At 49.9% G+C, this 8,821-nt stretch overlaps 1 long non-coding RNA gene across 1 annotated transcript; it reads right to left on the bottom strand.

Annotated features, from left to right (window-relative positions):
• Positions 1 to 1,272: 1,272 nt before the first annotated feature.
• On the bottom strand, positions 1,273 to 7,364 carry LOC115288217. Its single transcript, XR_003906881.1, has 3 exons — positions 7,285 to 7,364; positions 2,477 to 2,648; positions 1,273 to 1,357 (listed from the first exon to the last, which is right to left on the bottom strand). It is a non-coding gene; the product is annotated as an uncharacterized LOC115288217 (long non-coding RNA).
• Between the last annotated feature and the right edge of the window lie 1,457 nt (positions 7,365 to 8,821).

Below are 8,821 nucleotides of genomic sequence, written 5' to 3'. Positions count from 1 at the left end.
GTAAAAGGTGACCCAATCCTCCAGAAGATAAGCCAAAAAGAAATAGAGACAGAGAATCAATCTAAGCATCCCAACATCCAAGAATGAAAATGAAGAGGAGGAAACTATCAGAGAACTAAGAAAGTTTCCCCAAACTGAAAATAGATTCAAAGCTTCCAGTTGGAAAGGGCCCACCCATCCTATACAGGGTGGATGGGTAGGAAAAGCAGTCCACATCCGTAGATACACCTTCATGAAATTACCTGCGGATGTCATATGCAAATATAAATGATATTTGACCACAGGCCTCCAGGAACTCTTGCCTGCCGTATCTCTAATGGTGAGCAGAGCCCTGGGCCCTTCCAGCCCCGTCTATCTGAGGGCAGGAGCCAGCGTTGTGCAGAGAGCATCCTTCTCCTGGCTTGCTTTTCCTAAGGGCAATGCAAGCAAATAGTCTAGAGCTTGCTGGTCTATTTATATTCCTATGGTTTTCGACCTGCAGCTCTCCCCTGCTCCCCACACTAAGGAACTTTATATGATCTTTCTCTAAGAGGTTTAAAAGCATAGACTCTGGAGCCACCCTGTCTGGGTTTGAATCCCATCTCTGCCTTTTACTAGCTTGGGTGAATTACTTAACCTCTCTCTGCCTCAATTTTCTCATCTATAAAATGGGAATGAAAACAGAACCTGCCTCAGAGGGCTGCTGTGAAGATCCAATCATTACTGTGTCTAAAATGGCTCCTCTAAGAGCACCTGTTCTAAGAGTATTTACAGTAGGCAAGTGCCCACTACCATTATTTAAGGTAGAAAGGTAACCAATGGAAGAATTGCAAAGGATCACCAAAATACTCAAGGGATGGGGACAGGGAGTGGAAGGTGCTAGAGATGAGCTGGATCCCTGGTCTTCAAGCCAGGGCATCAGTGGACACTGGGAATGCTAGGCCGGTACATGCTGGATTAAGCTCACCCTTTGGGGCCATGGAACTAAAACCAGAACCTATGGCTTCCTCTGGGGGTAAGACCAGGGGTGACAGGTAGTTTCTCATTTTAGGCCCCCTGTGCTGTTTGATTTTCGCATACATATGTATTACCTTTACACTTTTAAAACAAGTAGTCTTATGGTTTTAAACAAGCTGCTGATGTGCGGGAACAGGCCCTGAGAGCCAACTGCGCATCCGTGGGCCATGGTGGAGGTATTGACATCACGGGAATCAGCAAATGCTGCAAGCCAGAGCTTTTTACTCAGAGAGTTGGTTTATCAGCACAAAAGCAAATAAGCCAGTTATCCCCGTGGTAACTTTTAACTCTTCTGATACCTCCTGCTTAAAGCACCAAAGGTCAGAAGCATGGTGAGCCCTTCTCGTGGTCTCTGTTCATCCTGCGATATAAGTGAAAGGAAAATGTCACCCTTCTGCTCTCTTCAGGGTGCCTCTGGTCTGCCTGATATTGCAGTCCAGCCAAGGTATTGTCCAAGTGACAGTCCCCTCCTGACATGGTAACAGGTGTGAATCCTGGGTACCAGTTATGCATTTATCCAAATGCATTTATTGAGTATCTATCGTGTGCCAGGCACGAGGCCCGGGGGGGCTCTAGCCCCAGCTACGAGTTGCTGAGGGCTGCCTGCTCCTTATTGACAGACAAGGGACTCTATAGACTTGGCAGCTCTTAGAAAGCACAAGTCCCCTTGGAATAGTGGTGTTCAGACCTAAAGGGGCGTCAGAACTACCCGGAGGACTTGTTAAACACAGGCGCTGGTTCTGAAAGTTTCTGATTCAGTGGAAGTCATTGGTGGCCAGAAATTTGGCATTTCTAACAAGTTCTCAGGTACTGGGAAGCTGATGGTTTCAGAATTGCTCCTCTAGAGATTCCAACCGGACAGTGATTCTCCAGGGGGAGGAAGGAACAATGAGAGAAGGTTTGCATTTTCACCCTTGAGATGATTTACTTAATTAAAGACTCCTGGCTCAGTTACCGTCCTCAGTCAGTGAAAGGGGTTGGCTGAGACCAGCACCTTGGTGTGGAAGCAAACATACTTGTGAAAATGCACACACATCTGATTTTACTTCCAGGCAATCCCAGACCATCCCTTTAGGTCTTTAATATTGTGCTTAAGTCTCTGAGGTCTGCAGTTTTGAAGTCCCAACTTCAGACCTTTTCTGCCGCTTGTGAGTTGGACCCTGGGCAAATTATCCACTCTTTCTGGGCTGTCATTTCAATTGTCTATTGGGGCTAATAATCGTATGGAGCCTACACCAGTGTTCTGGGGCACATGCTAAATGGAAAAATGCATGAGAAGTACTCAGGGCCCAGTACTCGCCTAACACTTGGAGGCCTTTATCAGCCTTGACAGAAATGACACTACCATTGTTACTGATTCGTGTTTGTAACTAAATAGTTGTATTCGAGGTGGTTTCCAGTTGGGGGGTGGAGGGTGTTTGTTTTTAGTGTGTACTCTGTGTCTCTCAACATACTAGCTTTTGAGGGATGGGACAGTCACCTTTCTTTCTTCTTCTGTAACTTTAACAGTGTTCTGTTCCCAGGCTTTTCTCAGTCCGATGCATGAGACGGAATGACAGCACTCAGAACTCAGCTGTTGCAGCTCCATGATGGAAATCCAGAAGGAGTGAAGAATTCCAGGGGAGATCTCTGGCTCAGAAAGTTCCTTTTCTCTGAAATAGGTATTAAAAAAAGACAGGGGCGCCTGGGTGGCTCAGTTGGTTGAGCATCTGGCTTCAGCTCAGGTTATGATCTCATGGTTCGGGGGTTCGAGCCCCGCGTCAGGCTCTGTGCTGACAGCTAGCTCAGAGCCTTGAGGCTGTCTTCAGGTTCTGTGTCTCCCTCTCTGACCCTCCCCTGCTCACCCTGTCTCTCTCTGTCTCTCAGAAATAAAATAAAAATTTTAAAAATTTAAAAAGACAAAAAGAAGAGAAGAGAAAATTAGTTTGTATGTATTTATATGTACATTTTTTTTTTTTTACTATTTACTCCCACTCATCACATATACTATCAGAAAAGGTTTAAAAGGTATGTGTTGTAAATTCCACGTGGCCAAGGCCTGTATCTGCTCCATGCCCCGCTGTCTCTCCAGTGCCAAACACAGTAGTGGGCATTTAGTAAGAGTTTGCTGAATAGTGTGAATGAATAGTGACCTAAAGGAAAAGGCTGGATACAGAAGCTTGGGAAAGAAAAAAAGAAATTGTGAATACTTGAAACTAGATTTCTCTAGCTTATGATGAGATGATCCTGGGAGAAAGGACTAGAGCAGCAGCTAAGGGCAATGGCCTGAGTGCTGTCATTCGCTTCCAGGGGGTCTAATCCTAAACTAAGTGGGGACCTACCCAACACAATCATCATGGCTGCCAATCGCCCAAGGCCTGTGGTTCTTACGCAGCCTGATCACTTCTCCTTCCTTCAAATGCTGTTTCTGTCTTTGCTCCTCCTGGTTCCTGGAGCTAGGGTTTCCACATTTAGCAAACCAAACTTCAGGATGTCCAGGTAAATGTAAATTTTGAATAAATAACAAATACCTTTTTAAAAAAATTTTTTAATATTTTAAATATTTTTTATTTATTTTTGAGAGACAGAGACAGCACAAGCAGGGTAGGGTCAGAGAGAGAGGGAGACACAGAACCCAAAGACAGGCTCCAGGCGCTGAGCTGTCAGCACAGAGCCCGACGTGGGGCTTGAACCCACAAACCATGAGATCATGACCTGATCCCAGGTTGAACGCTTAACCGACTGAGCCACCCAGGTGCCCCAACAAACACCTTTCTTATTATAAGTGTGTCTCATGAAATATTTGGGACATGTACTAAAATTTTTTTACTGTTCATTTGAAGTTTAACCTGGGTGTTCTATATATTTATTGGCAACCGTCCCTGGGCCCAGAGTGGCCTCCTTGGCGTGTTCCCTTGAGGAATGTCTCATCCTTGAAGGCCCAGTCCAAATGTCACTTCTTAGAAGCTTTCTCCGATGCTCGACTCCACCCCAGACAGAATCAGTGTTCTAGTGCCATGGGCCATGTGACACCTGCCATACAGGTTGGCGATATCCCTCCTTTGCCTCCCACTGTGTCCCCTCCTCATGGGGAAGCCTGTCATCTAACACCCCCGGCACCTGGGGTGCCCAGAACATAGAAGGACAGGTGTTGAGCAAAGGGATGGGAAGAAGGCAGAAATACAGACAAAGGACCAAGAAAAGAGAACAAGTCTCTGGCTTTGTAGACACGCTATGCCTCTGACCAGCGACCATATTAGAACTTTATTCCATTACTCAATTTTTTGCTGATTCTATGAGTGGTGAAAACGGTTTACTAAAAACCAACAGTATCTTTCCTTCCTAGCCACTCTGGTCATCATTCAAGATTATCCCTATTGGCATTTTGCATTCTCTACCCTATAGATGATCTGAATCCCCTAAGTGACTTGGCTCAACAGAAGCACACTCAATGGGAGCAGGATGGAGGGCCAAGGACATAGCTCTCAGGTGATTTTGACCTAAGAGAATTGGGACCAATAATGGGGCACCTGAGAAGCAGTGCAGAGGCACCGGGTCTCACTGGCCTTTCCCAGGCTGCGGGGGCTCCTGGGACGTGTTCCTACAGAGAGATGAGACTGCAGGCAGCTTCCCTTCCCCACCCGCCTGCCTCTCTCGTGAGTCATCGCCTCCAGAAACAGAACAAGACAACTGGTATCTCTACTGTGGGGCCCCTGGGTGGGGACGCTGCCACCTTATCTCCATAGCCCTTGCTTGTGCCATTTACTGCATCCACAACAAATGGCCGAGAAGCCAAGTGACCTTCCTTCCCCACGTGGCAACTCCTAGAAAGAGCTGCAGCCAGACTTCCCGGCCAGAGGCAGGCCACAGGGTCCTCTCGCTGCCTGGCTGACTTCCCTGAGGTTGCCCTTCTCAGCTTCTGGAAGGACTGCAGAGCCTGAAGGGGTCTCCAGAAGAGGGGCCCAGTCAGAGAAATGCCCCCCACCTCCCACCGCCCCCCCTCTCACGCCCAGGTCCCTGTACCTCCCTCACCTTGTGCAGCATTGACTTTGGTCCGTGGTTACCAGAGTTCTACGTATACCCCCCTGAGCTTGCGAATCCAGGGCAAAGCCCTTCCAGACCAATCATCTCAACTCCGGGAGCTCTATTGGCAGGGGTTGCTGAGTTTGGACCCAGTGGAGGATGGTGCGAAAAGGGAAGCCTTCCAGAAGCATCGAGGAGTCAGGGAGGGAGACACAATGATCTCACTGGCCCAGAGCCAGAGAAATCCCATGAACGTGTTTGGGGGAGGGGCCTGGCCGTGCAGGGCTGGAGGGAGAGTGAAGAGAGGATGGAGGGAGGAGAGGTGGGTGATGTAATTACATACCTAACTTCCCCAGCAGTGCCAAGCGTGTGAGGCTGTGCTTTGGGAGCGCCTATAATTATATCTTGAATGAAATAATAATAATAATAATTAATAATAATAGTTCCCTTCTACATGTTGCCACTAGAGCAGGGCTGTTCAAAGGGTGAAAACAAAACAAAACCAAAGGGTGAAAAGAGAGAAAGCAGTGCACTTTCTTCTAGATCAGCCGGTCACACTCCCAGATAGCTATTCCCAGGCCCTAGACCAGCCGGTCCCACTCCCAGATAGCTATTCCCAGGCCCATTCAGGCCCAGTGGTTTTTGGTTTTCCTTCCCCTGCCCTCACTCGGCAGAGATGGGAAAACAGGAGGTTATCTGCCTTCAGCTGTCAGCAGCACGGCCTGAACACTCACTATCAGGATCCAGAGAGGGGGAGGCTGGGCTCAGGGAAGGGATGTGTAAGCCTGGAGCCCTCCACACCCTCCTGGGTGGCCCCTGGACCCCAGCTGGCTGGGCTTGTGGCCACTGTCTACGGCTGCATGACCTTGAAGACCTCGGCCTCCCCTGTGCCCCATCCAACCCCCGAGAGTTTGTAGCTGCTGAGAAGAGAGGCAGAGGAGGCTAAGGAGAGAAGGAGAGGGATTGCTGAGGCTATCAGATCCTTGCCCTGACGCGTTAGTGACCAGCCTTACCCCAGGGGCTGAGAGCAGGAGGCAGCCAGAGAGCCTGGGCTTTGCTGCTACTCATGAGCTCAAGGGACTCACAATTGTAAAATGGGCATCAGTGTCCCCTTCACCTTTGGTCCATCTCCCATGGCCAAGCCTCCTGGTCACTGAAACGTCACCACTGGGGAAGGGACAGGATGGATTACTAGGACAGAGATGATGCCTGCACCTCAGGTCTTGGGGTGGCAGCAATAAACCTCCAGCATTGAGAGCACAAACCATACGCCTGGCACTGAGCCCTTCCCTACGTGAGCTTATTCATCTTTGCAACAACGTATAACATAAGCACTAATGTTAGACCCACTGTACTGATGAAGGGAGTGAGGCTTGGGCAGTAAACAGCACACCCAAGATCCCACAGCAGCAGGAACCCAGAGCTGACCGGCTTCAAGTCCACCCTTTCGAGTGTCTCTCTTGTGTCCCCTTCTGAGGACCCTCAACTTAGAGATTCTGTGGTCCCTCGAGGGTGCAGATTCATCCTCCTAGCACTTGGAAGACAGCCCCAGGGCCAGCAGGAGAGGGGAGGATGCTGCTAGCCAGAGGTGGAGTCCACGTTCCCCTTCTGTGCTGTGGATACTAGGGAATTACCTAAACCTGGTCTCCTCACCTGGCAAACTAGCCTGATGATGTTATGTGTCTTAGAGGTGCAGGTGAGTGTAAGGAGCTAATGTGTATCATCCAGCGCCAGGTACAGGCTGTCCAGTTTACTCTTCAGCAAGGAATTCTACTGCTCAGCCTCAGTTTCCCTGTGTGAAAACAAGAAGAATGATTTCCAACACCTCTTCAGGTTCATCCCTTGCCTCTGTCCTCCCCACAAACTGAGAAGATGGGGAAGATAGCCGTGTGAAGACCCCTGAGATTCCCTGGCTGAGCTCATTGGTGATTTTTGACTGTGGCCTTGAGAGGCATGAGCACTGGGGCCATGGACCTGCGGCCACAGGTGGGCAGAGCAATAAATAGTTTATAGCTTTGTTTTATGGGAAGAAGCAGCCTTACCCAGTCACTGGAGACTGCCCAGTGAATATCTGGGGAATGGTCCCTAGGAACATATTAGGCTTCAGGGAGAAAACATAATGGGAGGTTTCCATGTGGACCTACCGCAGAAGCAAACGGTGGTGCCCAAATGTTTGCCGCTAGACCCAGCCTCTCCCAAATTCCAGACATCTCCCCAAACCCTCTGCCCTACTCCAAGTCTTGGTCAGCAGGGCTGCTGCCAAGCCACACATCCAACCCCACATACCTTTTAGGGACAGATGTGGGAGCACTATTAATGGCGGCCACTTCCAGGTAGCCCTGGGCTGCAGGGCCCACAGAATGAGGTGGGGCCCACCAGACTGGGGTGGGAAGGCTGCAGGCAGGGGTGAGTTGAGAGGAGCTGCTCCAGGCCGCCTCGGGGTCAAAGCTGCCATAGTCCTTCCAGCACCCTACCCCCACCGCACGCTGGTCAGTAGAGAGTGTGGTAGGCTGCTTACTGTGCCCTCCTGCTCCTTCTCCCGTGGAATTCTCCTCAGCAAGGGTTGAACCACATGCCCCCATGTACCTTCCGGCTCAGGGTCCTTGGCACAACCCTGCATGGGAGGTAACCAGGCAAGAGGAGGGTCTGGAAGCCAGGGGAAAGGGAACCCAGTGACTTCAGCAGTCTGGCCTAGTGCAGCCCTTGCCAGAATGAGGCCGGGGGGTGCTGGCCTTATTCACGGCTCCCATGGCTGTACACCCACACGCTGGTATGCGATATGGCCGGTACTGGTCAGGGAGGGAGATGGAATGTGGCAGCCTTCCAGGATTCCCATTTCAGAGAGTGAGGCCCAGCCTCTTCCTCATTCCCCAAAGGCCCTGAAGCTGGAGTACTGAGTGGTATGAAGCAAGCAGAGGTCTCCACGGGGGACGCGAAGGGCTGGCAAGGGCTCTGTCCTGGGTTCTTAGAGGGATCCAAGACAGGTAACCGACTTTTAAGAACTCTGTAGTTCCAACACGTCTGCAGGAATGTTAGGAAAGAAGTGAGCAGAGTTCTGTGCACAGTCTTCATGTCTCGTCTGCCTTTCACAAGCCTGCTCAAGTTCAGTCATCGATCTTCAGAAAACCTCCTCAGACCAGGAAGAACATGCCTACCCCCGTGCCCACCCCCACCTCAGCCGTGATGTTCATTTCAAAGTCCTCTGTGCTAGGATACAAATGTGCTTGGTGTACAAAGGCCTGAATTTGAATTATTAACTTAATGACTTCTTTGCTGTGTATCTGGGGAAAGTTACCTAATTTTTCTGGGCCTTAGTTTCCTCCACTGTAAAGACAGAAAACAATAGTCACTGCACAGGGTTATTATAGAAATGAAGTGATATGTTCCTAAAAGGGTCCAAACATACAGGAATCATGCTTGTTCTCTTCTTCCTCCAGCAATGCTGACCGTAGATACAGCCATAGAATTTGCATACGTGCACATTTCTTTTATTATATTATTGAGTAAGCTCCCGGTGACCTTAAGTCAGTGCTGACCAAACCACTCATCCCCCACTTCTACCCTCTGCTTCAGCCTGGACTCAGTTCATCACCTGGCCTTGTGAAAATGAAGAGGAACCCCGAAGCCCACCCAACCTCTCAGCCACCCTGAGCCTGGCAGGCTCTCTCCCACCAGCCTGGCCATCAATAACCCCTACGTGGGTGGAAATGGCTTTGGCTGGGGAGGGGGGGTGGGAGGCTGAAGAGAGAGGAGCCTTGAATTTCCACTAGAGGCCAACGACCCACACCCTGAGCAAAGTCAGAGTAGTGAGAAGGAGGTATGG

This window comes from Suricata suricatta, chromosome 3, assembly GCF_006229205.1.
Source record: "Suricata suricatta isolate VVHF042 chromosome 3, meerkat_22Aug2017_6uvM2_HiC, whole genome shotgun sequence".
Lineage (NCBI taxonomy): Eukaryota > Metazoa > Chordata > Mammalia > Carnivora > Herpestidae > Suricata > Suricata suricatta.
The sequence above is the reverse complement of the archived record's forward strand: the minus strand, read 5'-3'. Positions and strand labels throughout refer to the sequence as shown.